The sequence below is a fragment of the Bubalus bubalis genome, chromosome 10 (genome assembly GCF_019923935.1).
Source record: "Bubalus bubalis isolate 160015118507 breed Murrah chromosome 10, NDDB_SH_1, whole genome shotgun sequence".
Lineage (NCBI taxonomy): Eukaryota > Metazoa > Chordata > Mammalia > Artiodactyla > Bovidae > Bubalus > Bubalus bubalis.
This window is the reverse complement of record NC_059166.1, coordinates 31,600,846-31,612,679: the sequence shown is the minus strand read 5'-3', so window position 1 is coordinate 31,612,679 and position 11,834 is coordinate 31,600,846. Positions and strand designations below refer to the sequence as shown.

Below are 11,834 nucleotides of genomic sequence, written 5' to 3'. Positions count from 1 at the left end.
GAAACCAGTATTTTAAAGAGCATCCATTTAGATGGTGTCCTTAGCTAGTGTCTGCCCCTGGGAGGCACGTGCATTTGGCTGCTGCAATCACTTAATCCCTGCACCTTTACCATGAAAACTGGGGAGGCGGAGGTCGGGGAACAGGAATCCAATGCAATCGCTGCTGACATCCATTTAAAGCCAAAGTCATAGAGAGAAGTAATTGGATTGAATGGAAATAGAGTTTTAGAATGAAAGTGAGTGATTTGATTCATCTAATTCAGTTAAAACTTTAGATCATCTCATTTAAATTGCCTGTGTTTCCATTTATATGTCAAATCCCTGGCCTTTACCAAGAAGGCAAAGTTTTCCTAATATAAAATAATGGAAGTCTGTTCACTTCTCCTTCAAGGCCATTCCTTTCAGCCAGGACTGAAGGTCAGGACCCAGGTCCTTGTAAAGACAATCTCTTTCAATGCAGTGTTGGTTGAGTCATAGAATGTGAGCTTCTGAAATGCTCTAACGTTGCCTAGGTCTCTCTCCAGTTGCAGTGAAGCCTCCACATTCTGATCCTCTGGGGGTTTTGGTAGCTATGGGAGCCGGCGCTACCTCTGCTCGAGGACACAGCCTCTCAAGGGCACCTAATCATTCCCAAGGGCAAAAGCCACGGGGACTTTGCAACAGATCAGGTAGGAACTAAACGTTCATTTCCAGAATGAAAATCAGTCTTGCTGTTCAACATGATACTTTTATCTCCCAAACCCAGACAAATGGAACCAGCTAATTAAAGCTCATGACTAGCTAGGCTGATGACATGGCATGAATTCCTCAGGACTTACATTGGAGCATCCCTTGGCCTTGGTGTTTCCCTTGGAAGAAGGAAGTGCAGCAGAGCCTTCTGAGCTGGTAAGGAAACACAGAGGGAGGTGCGGGTAGGAGGGGTAGTCCTGCTGTGGCAGGTGGAGGCCCCAGGAGAGGGGGAGATAGGCAGCAGGCCTCCTCATTATCGCTCGCTTATTTGCTCTCAGTAAAGCAGGAATGACTGAAGTCATAAAACAGTGCATTTCACGATTGGATAGTTAACACAGACACATTTCCACTGCAGGTGGGAGTCAGGCTTTCTTGCCTCTCTGTGTGCCCACTCCCAGGGCAAGTCTGAAATTAATGTCTTCAAACCCTCTATTCACCTCATTCCTCTTATTCCTTTGAGATTGTCAGAAAGCCTGTGCTGTTTGCAATTAATACCAAATTGATTTATTGTTACCTCTCACTAAGAGCAGTATTATTTGAGGACATATATTTTTGTATCCATTTGAACACACACGTCACCATTTATGTTTTGTCGTATAATCTGATCTGCTTTCTCCATGTTGCCATTCTTCTCCATAACTTGTGTACATATATGAACCATTAAACTATGAATATTTATTCACTCAGCATACCAGGCAAGGCAGCAGTATAGACAATTATTAACTCAATAAGTGTTTATTGGGTAACAGCTTCATATAAGGCACTGAGCCCAGGTCTTGGGGTGAGTACAAAAATGTTTGACTTAAATCCTCTCCCAGGGGCTTCTATTCTAGTAAAGGCGATTAAGCCACAGACATAAATGACTGACTCAAAGAAGAAAGTGGCAACTGGGAAATACTGAGAAAGTGCTGTAAGTCTGCTGAAGAGAATAAGTTAATGTCTAATGGGTCTGGAGAGAGCGGGAGGGTCAGAGAGTATTCTATCCAGGGGAGGCTTTTGGTGCTGGGTTCTGAGGGAGGCAGGGGTTTGGACAAGTCATGGTGGGTGGAGATGCAGTGCCCCAGGTAGTGGAAATAGCGGGGGCGATGCCTAGCCCTAGGAGAATACTGAGCACTTTCCAGCCCCATAAACTAGCTCTTGAGTTGTGACACAGAACAGGCTGAAGGTGGTGAGAAGTAAATTCTACTAGAGCGAGATCCTGAGAACACTTTGGTGGCAAGCAAAGGAGTTGGAACTTTTCCAGTTCAGTTGCCTGGGTCCAGAGAGACACAAATCTGAGTCCTCCCAGAGGAAGGATTATCCTGGCAGCCTGGGCCCTCCCCAGCTTGCACCTGGTGTGTCTGTGGTGAGCTCCGAACACCTGGCTGTCCTGAGTCATATCTGCACGGACACCCACAGTCCCTGTCTAGTCTGCAGCCCTGCCCTCACCCTCAGTCCATGGGAATGTGACCCTAAGCATCTGTTTACATCTCCCAGGGGTTGGCGGGGGGATATCTTGTTCACTCTCCTGTGCCCAATACCAGCTGCAAACTGGGGAGGGCTAGACTGCCTAGGAGTCTAGAGCAGAACGTAGGTGGGACGTTCAAGGCCAGTGCTTCTGGTTCTTTTCACTCTACCACATCTGCCTCCCACGTTTTGCTTTACCGATGAAGTGTTTGTCATATAAATGTGTACGCCTCTAAGAGAAGGAAGGGTAACTTTTATCTTGGTAGTGCTTCTCAAAAATTGCTTTTTGGTTTAGAGACATCTAAATAGCCATATCAGAGCTATCATTTGAAAGACACTTTTAAGGCATTCACTCAAGAATACCTGTTTGAATAAGTGAATACAATGGATGTTTCCTATATGATAGAGACTGTGCTAAGCTAAATAACAACTTTTAGGTAAAGTGAAGCAAAGTATAAGTGAAGCAAAAAAATATGTTTTACATCAAAACAAAACACAGTCTCCTTATATTACCATTTATAGTTGCAAGAGTAAATTAAATAATATAGTATAGACTTACTATAATACAGTAAGACTATAATATAGTCTTAACTTATGGCACACAGTAGTCATTACCTATTTATTATTACCATTATTAACTCTATCCCATGTGAACTATTCAGCTCAAAAAGTTTTTAATGGAAAATGATGTATTTTGCCTCTCAGTTTCAGGTTTTAAATCTTTTAACCATCAAAAGATTGACACACATTTCTTGAAGAGATCAGAACTTGGGTTTCTTGAGTTATGAGAACCATTGCAATGTGCCCCAATGTAGGTACTCTGGTTGCTGCTGCTGCTCCTGCTGTCACTTCAGTCGTGTCCGACTCTGTGAGACTCACAGACGGCAGCCCACCAGGCTCTCCCACCTCAGGGATTCTCCAGGCAAGAACACTGGAGTGGCTTGCCATTTCCTTCTCCAGTGCATGAAAGTGAAAAATGAAAGTGAAGGTGTTCAGTCATGTCCGACTCTTAGCGACCCCATGGACTGCAGCCCACCAGGCTCCTCCGTCCATGGGATTTTCCAGGCAAGGGTGCTGGAGTGGGGTGCTATTGCCTTCTCCACTCTGGTTGCTAAGGACTGTATAAATCAAAGTAAAAAGAGAGAGATGTGACAACTATCGTTTTATTCTCCTTAATTTGGTCATGTGAGGGAAAACCAGGTTTAGGAGATGTTTGGGCTTATGTCTGAGACATTGGAACAACACTCTGAAAATGAATCAATCAGCATGATGATGCCAACCGTGTATGGCTCACTTCTGGACTGATCTGCCAGTCCCACAGCTGTACTGCCATGCTATTCATGGGAATGTGGATGAAAATCCTTGTGTTAAAGAAACTCCCAAGTCTTCTGTTCCCTATTCAGAGCAATGGAAATCTCCCTCCACCCTAGAGATTGTAGCATAGAGCCTTTCCCTTGATCGAGAGCAGAAATAAATGGTCTTGGCATAAAAATTGATTTTCCAACACCACAAGATTTTGTGTGAGTTATCCAAGGACAAAATAGCTATAAAGTGAAATCTTAACACAAGCCTAGAGAGTTCTGAATCTAGATTTACAGACATCATAAAAAGGAAAGATTACTACATCAAGGAAGGTATATTTTACTAAGGAAATGATGTTTAATCCCAGTGTTTTTATTTGTAGCATTAATATCATATGAGTATGTTTTATGCAAAGTGGTAGGCAGAGAAAAAGAGAGAAGAAATTAATTTTGAGCCCAAATATACCAATGAATAAACAAGTTGAAAAAAGATGATTTAATATCAGAAGGCTCACCCAATTTGTCTTGTACAAGAACAACAAAAACACAAATACATCATGTCGGTCAGAGTATGAAACTTGCAAGAGTTTGTCATTTCCATTTTTTAAAAGAGGAAGCAAATGTGTCTGGCTTACTCATTTTTCCCCCAACTTCAAGTTTTCATCTTTAAATAAACATTATGGAGACTTGCTGACTCACAGCACTTCCCTTCTTCTTGGCTCTTTAAGAACCAAGAATGGCGTCACCAAGAGAGTGGACAAACAAGTGATGCAAGTTATTCATACACCAAATCAGATAATCATATACATTTATATCTGTTAATTGGCAAAGTCTGCATGAGATCATCTTGAAAGAAGAATTGTTTCTAGAATCCTAGAGCAAATGACCAGTCCAGCAACAGTTTTTACGTTTGCTCGATTTGCCCCTCCTCTGATACGTTAGGCACATGTTCTCTTGCTTTTGTAATACTTCAGATTTACATTAGCACTGCTCGCACCATAGCACTTAATATTTATTGGCTTAAGTATCTCTTTCCCCAGTCACATGAATTTCTTGAGGCTTGACTGTCTTAGCCATCCTGGTTTCAGAAAGTGAACCAACTGCCATATCAGCCAGCACATGGAAGATTCCACTCCAGAGCGCTGATAATGGCAATTTTTTCTTTTTTTTGGGTCAGCATTGGGGCTAAGAAGGAAACATCAAATTTGGTCACCTAGGGTGAGGAATACAGGTGTAAGGCTGCTTGAAGACACACACAGTTATTTACATAATGTAGATGAAAAACTAAGGGAGAGATGGAACCACCACAATGGCTTCCGAACTGCAGCTTCCCAGTGAGATTTTAAAATTGTTGCCCAGTGAGATTTTAAAAATACAACTTGAATGAGTTCACTTCTCTGCTTAAAACCCTCAGTGCATCCAAGGATACTTGGGATGAAGACCTTAGCCCTCTCCTGCCGATGAGGCCTTGAGTGACATGGCTCCTGTCCGTCATCTGCCAGGGTGGACCCATTCTCTCCTTCATCCGTCAAGGTTGCTGTTTTCTGGTTCATCAAAACAGACAGCTCTTCCCGCCTCAGGGCCATTGTTCCTGCTTTTCCTCCTGCCTGGATCTGAGAGCCGGAGCAGCATGCCAGGCCTTCTGCTGTCTTTGGCTGCAGACCTCTTTTGTTTGGCCAGTCCAGAGATTTTTAAAGCTTGAATTTGAATGCCTTAAGGCCAGTAGACTTCCTCCAATATGCCTTAGGGCCTTTTGTTTTTCTTTCAGTCTTACCCCTACCAGGTACACATCGGTGTTAGCTGCTTGCCACCCAGAAGGAGTTTGGATTTGCAATCTCTTGGACTAATTAATTCCCACTAATCAACCAGTGATCTTTATAAATGTCATTTCCTCAAGGAAGTCTTCTCAGCCCCACACTGTCAAAGCATCCTGTACTTTCTCTTCATAGCACTCAACACAATTGTAAATTAAATAATTGATGGTGTAATTAGGTGTTAAAAGCCCATCTTCTTGGTAAGGACTCTTCACACTGTATCCTCAGTGCTTTACCTACAGAAGGCACTCATTTATTGAATGGATGATAAAGCTAAACTATTCCAAACTTAATAATATAGATAATTCTCTGAAAGCTTAAAACAAGAATGATAGGCAGACATCTTCCTGGGATTTACCGAAACTGAATCCTTTCACTGCTGAGACACTACCATCCCCTAACCCTGAGATGATAATACAGTGTTAAGTTTGTCAGGACAGCAGTTTTGTACCAATGTCCTGTGTTCAAAGAACAGAAGATGCAGAGAGGGCGCCAGGCTCCCTATACCTGATTAAACTAGAGCATCTCTACCCTTATCTTTATTCATCTTCCAACTTTTATGTAAATATAATGCACTCCTGCACAAGGTCTGACTGAACAAAGCTTTCCTCAAGGTGGGAACAAGGTCTGCCATATAGACCGTGGTAGCAACAGCTCCTTCCAGTATTGCCAGTGGGATCCTTTTACCTGATCCTTTGTATGTAATTTTTTCTCTGTCTCTAGAAACTTGTAAGATCTTTTCTCTGTTCTAAGTGTATGTGATCAGTGACAATGAACCTTAGTGTGGGTCTATGTTCAGTCTACTGTTATGGGCATTTTTATTAAAAAACTCACATTCTTGAATTCTGGAAGACTTTCCTTCAGTTTTTTTGTTAAATATCTTCCTTTGTCTATTTTTTTCTCTTTTTCTGAAATATTATTAATTGGATGATGAACTTTTTGGACTGGTCCTCTAACTTTTGTATCTTTTCTCTTTTATTTTCTATCTTTTAATTAATTTTAAAAATTTCTGTGACACTCCCAGAGCTTTATTCTCATCCTCTTATATTAAATTAAAAAGTTCTGCTATTACATTTTTAATTTCTAAGATCTCTTTCCTAAGTATTCTTTGAGTATACCTTTTATATAATATTCTGATTTCATTTCATGGTTGTAATTTTGTTTCTCTGCTGCTACTGCTACTGCTAAGTCACTTCAGTCGTGTCCAACTCTGTGTGACCCCATAGATGGCAGCCCACCAGGCTCCCCCGTCCCTGGGATTCTCCAGGCAAGAACACTGGAGTGGGTTGCCATTTCCTTCTCCAATGCATGAAAGTAAAAAGTGAAAGTGAAGTCGCTCAGCCGTGTCCGACTCTTAGTGACCCCACAGACTGCAGACTACCAGGCTCCTCCGCCCATGGGATTTTCCAGGCAAGAGTACTGGAGCGGGGTGCCATTGCCTTCTCTAGTATGTTAATTAAGGTGTGTGTGTGTGTGTGTGTGTGTGTGTGTGTGTGTGTGTATGTGTGTGTGTGTTAGTCACCTAGTCACGTTCAACTCTGTGACCCCAGGGACTATAGCCCTCCAGGCTCCTCTGTCCATGAAATTCTCCAGGCAAAGTACAGGATGGGTTGCCATTTCCTCCTCTAGGGAACCTTCTTGAGCCAGGGATCGAAACAGGGTATCCTGCATTTCAGGCTGAGCCACCAGGGAAGCCCATTAAGATGTATGTATACTTTATTATTTTTGTTCATTTAACAATTGTGCCAGTTTTTAAGTTATAGTTTCTCAGTTTTTAACTTACTTGCAGAATTTTTGCTTTCTGTCCCTATACTGTGAGATCTGCTGGCATGTGTGTGTTAGGTCATTCAGTTGTGTCTGACTCTTTGAGACCTTTTGGACTGTATTAGGCTCTTCTGTCCATGGGAGTTTTCAGGCAAGAGTACTGGGGTGGGTTGTCATTTCCTCCTCCAAGGGATCTTCCCAATGCAGGGATCGAAACTGTATCTCAGGTGTCTCCTGTTTTGCAAGAAGATTCTTTAACTGTAGCGCCACCAGGGAAGCCCAGCCATCTTTTGGCTTAGAGTTTTTATTTCCCAAGAGTGGAATACTCCACTGGGAATACAATAGTAGTTCTGTTGAATTGGAAGATGACACTACCACCTTGCCATTTTGGAATCCTTGTGCTACTGAGCAGAGAGGAAAAGAAGGGGATTAATCCACCGGCTAACATGATTCATTCTAATTACCAAGAGGAAATTGGGTTGCTGCTAAACAACTGGAGGCCTATATGTGAAAGCCAGGGGATTCTCTGGGCTGTCTTTCAGTATTTTCAGGTCCAAAAATAAAGCTGATAGAAAATTACAGCAGCCAAACAAGTCAGAACCACAGGATTCATATGCTTTAGGAATGGAATTGGACCATTCCACTGGGTAAAGACATCTTGAGTTCCTGGATAAGAATAACAACAACAGCAACAAAAATGAAATGAGTAGTGGAAAAAGGAAGTCAGAAATATTATTCTCATTCACTTATATTTTGTCCATTCTACTTTTTAGCTGGTTATGGTTGGAATATTGATAAGTTAATTTCTTTTATTTTTAAAATTAATTAATTAATTTACTTTGGGGCCACAGCATGTGGGATCTTAGTTCCCCGACCACACATCAAATCCTGGGATTGAACCTAGGCCTCCTGCAGTGGAAATGGAGCACTAACCACTGGCCCGCCAGGGAATTCCCTTGATAAGCTATTTTAGAGGAATATGCAGCTTTTTAAAATCCATTCTTTAATTAATTTTTGGCTGAGCTTCAGTAGCTGTGGCTTACACAAGCTTAGTTGCCCCCACAGCATGTGGAATCTTCCCTGACCAGGGATCGAACCCATGTCTGCTGCACTGGCAAGTGAACTCCTATCCACTGCTCCACCAGGGAAGTCCAGAAGAAGATTTTAAGACCTTGTTATACTAGTAAAATGGTTCAATTCTGTCTTGTTCAATTGCTACCAATAATATAGATTTCTGGTATAATTAAAACTCAAGTTTGGTAACTAAAGTCTATAAATATCTATGAGGAACCTAGAAGAGTATTTTGCTGAGTTAATATTTGAATTAATAGAAAAGATTTCAAACATGTTGAAGACTTCAAATAGAAACGACTTCAGCCATCCTATTTGTGATGTTGCTGGTATTCAGTCGCTGAGTTGCTTCTGACTCTTTGCGACCCCATGGACTGCAGCACTCCAGGCTTCCCTGTCCTTCACTATCTCCTGAAGTTTGCTCAAATTCATGTCTGAATCAGTCATACTCTCTAACCATCTTATCATCTGCTGCCTTCTTCTCCTTTTGCTGTTAATCATTCCCAACATTAGGGTCTATTTGTGACACAATTTTCTAATACAAGAAATGAGAAAATTAAGAAAATAAGCTAGATTACAGAACTAGTGTTGATATTAAAATTTGGTATTTTTCATCTAGATGTCTTTGTCAGGTACAGGTTCTGACATAAAATACAAACTACTGTTTTAATGCTGCATTTGGTGTTCTGAAATCAACATATAGGGCAAATGTTGACTGAAAATTAATTTAATTTTAAATTAAAATTAAACTTGTAATATGAAATAGAATGTGTGCTGGGTATTCATCACTTGGAGAACACCTAAAATAAAGCTTAATCTAAAAAAAAAAACAACTGTGTGTGTGTGTGTGTGTATACATACACAGAGAGAGAAAGAATTCACAATGCAAGCTTTTACCATGAAATAGAAATACCCTCATGTCAAAAAGAGAAAACGTTCTGAGTGTTAAGTTTGACTAAAGTGAAGGATACTTGCTTTATTTATTTTATCTTATTTTTTTATTACTTTCAAAATCAGGTAAATGGTTGTTGAGGCCTCCTCCATACCCAGTTCTCTAGAGCTCATCTTAATCCCATTTTCTTCTCCTTATCTGCAAGCCTACACACTCCTAATCCAATTACTCTGTGAACTGGTGCAGATTTTTCACCCGTACCCCAAACAGAATTCCAGGCTTATCTTTAAGTTACCAGTATCTGATCAAAGTGCTCAGCTAAACATGGAAACAAAATGACCACGTACTCTGGATCTCAATCCTTCACCCCATGGAAAAGTGGCAGAAGATTTGAAGTCAGAGCTTTTTCATAAGATCACCCAATTCAAAAGATGGCTGGTCATGACACAAATCTCTAAAAATGGAAAGGAAGAAATCTGAAAGTGCATTTTTCCTTGCTACAGAGAAGTTTTTCCAGGAGTGGGAGTTAAGGGGTGGTATGGGGGTTGGGAGAGGTCAATTCCACTGAAATTTATTTCAGTGGAAAGTGAATGAAGCCATGTTTATGAGCTGTTTTAAATTCATAGTGATATTATGAATAATAAAGCTACACTTTAAGATTTGTACTATCATTGCATTTTCAAAGTCTAACTCTCTGGCTTAGATGTATTATACTTAAATATAATATCAGAGGGGTGCTAGCACTGACTTGCAAAAGCAAATGGTTAAATTGTTAGGAATTTTGTGAGCCAGTTTTCAAACACAGCCATTATTAAAAAATCAAATTATATAAACTTAAAATGTAAATTATTTTCAAAAGGTAAAAAAAAAATCCTCAAAACTCATTCCATTTTACTATTATTTATGCCCTTGAGGTTGTGTCTATGGCGTTGACATTAGGAATGCCAGATAAAATCCAGGATGCCCAGTTAAATTTAAATTTCAGAAAAAAAAGTGAATACATTTCTAAGCATGTCTCAAATATCACATAGAAATTCTTACATTAAAACAATTATGTATTGGTTATCTGAAATTCATATTTAACTGGATATTTTGGCTTTTTATTTACTAAATATGGCAGATTCTGTATGGAGAAAATACTATATAATGATGCATTACAACACATTTCTTCTTTACTCCCTGTCCAGTGAATTTATATTGAAGGCTTGACATCAGTCATGGTGTGTGTATTTATCACATAGATACCAACACACTGCAAATCAGGGCTCCCACACCCTAACCAGTTGTTAAATATTGACCAATACACTGCTGAGTATAATCCACCTTAATCATATTAAAATACTACATAGTGCTGTACAGGTGCTTAGAAAGAATTGATCCTTTGATTATTTGGTCATTGCAATGAAAATAAAGAAATCTACACATATGCTGTTATTATTTTCTCTGTGCTTATTATTCTATGAAGAAAGTGATATCATTTTCATGAAACGTCTAACAGACTAATTTTTCCCTGAGGTTTGAGGGAAACTATGCTTACTCCTTGAAAGGAAAGTTATGACCAACCTAGATAGCACATTCAAAAGCAGAGACATTACTTTGCCAACAAAGGTCTGTCTAGTCAAGGCTATGGTTTTTCCAATGGTCATGTATGGATGTGAAAGTTGGACTGTGAAGAAGGCTAAACACCGAAGAATTGATGCTTTTGAACTGTGGTGTTGGAGAAGACTCTTGAGAGTCCCTTGAACTGCAAGGAGATCCAACCAGTCCATTCTGAAGGAGATCAGCCCTGGGATTTCTTTGGAAGGATGCTGAAGCTGAAACTCCAGTACTTTGGCCACCTCATGCAAAGAGTTGACTCATTGGAAAAGACTCTGATGCTGGGAGGGATTGGGGGCAGGAGGAGAAGAGGACGATAGAGGATGAGATGGCTGGATGGCATGACTGACTCGATGGACATGAGTCTCAGTGAACTCCGGGAGTTGGTGATGGACAGGGAGGCCTGGCGTGCTGCAGTTCATGGGGTTGCAAACAGTCGGACACAACTGAGCGACTGAACTGAACTGAACTGAACTGATGCTTTACTCAGCATTAGGATTCTCCATTAATCACTACAAATGTAAATACAGTTTAAAAATTCCCTTAAATGTTTATTTCTTCTAGAGAAATCCAATTAGATCTTTATATCTACCAGTGTATTCTTTCAATTCATATGCATTTGAGGTTAGGATAGTCTGGAGAATTGTAGAGAGAGGACTAAACCTGGGATAACAGGTTAATTAATATGAAGAAGATATGTAATAAAAGCTATATTTCTTTGTTCACTCTTATCTCTGTTGGGGTATGTACCATTAGTACATATTTTAGAGGATGCAGCAAGCTAAATGTAATTGTGTACAGGTCAATTCATTAAAAATATTTTCACTTTTTTCTCCTTCAAATTAAATGAATGAAATAAGAGAACGGACCAGTTAATCATTTTAGTAGCTAGGCTCTAGGGAATTGAGGTGGGTAACCTTGGTGGGCTGATAAATGAATTTGATACCAAGGAGGACTGGCAAGATCAGGTTTCTGGTTGCCTTGTTTTAATCATTTATGTGTTCCCTATTATTCATAGAGAGAGAGACAGTGCTAGGAGCTCCAAACTCAAGTTCATCAATATTGCACAACAGACACACGTGTTCCCAGGAAAACTAAGTCAGAATAGTGCTGATCACCAGAAAATGTGAAAGCCAAGGCAATGATTTGTCTGTGAACCCGACGTCTTTAAATCTAACTTCAAGTCCTATATGCATGGATGCAATAAATATAACTTAGTTT

General features: G+C 40.2%; 1 long non-coding RNA gene across 1 annotated transcript; it reads left to right on the top strand.

Annotated features, from left to right (window-relative positions):
- Positions 1-500: 500 nt before the first annotated feature.
- Positions 501-11,834, top strand: LOC112587418. Its single transcript, XR_003111905.2, has 3 exons — positions 501-668; positions 746-885; positions 11,632-11,834. It is a non-coding gene; the product is annotated as an uncharacterized LOC112587418 (long non-coding RNA).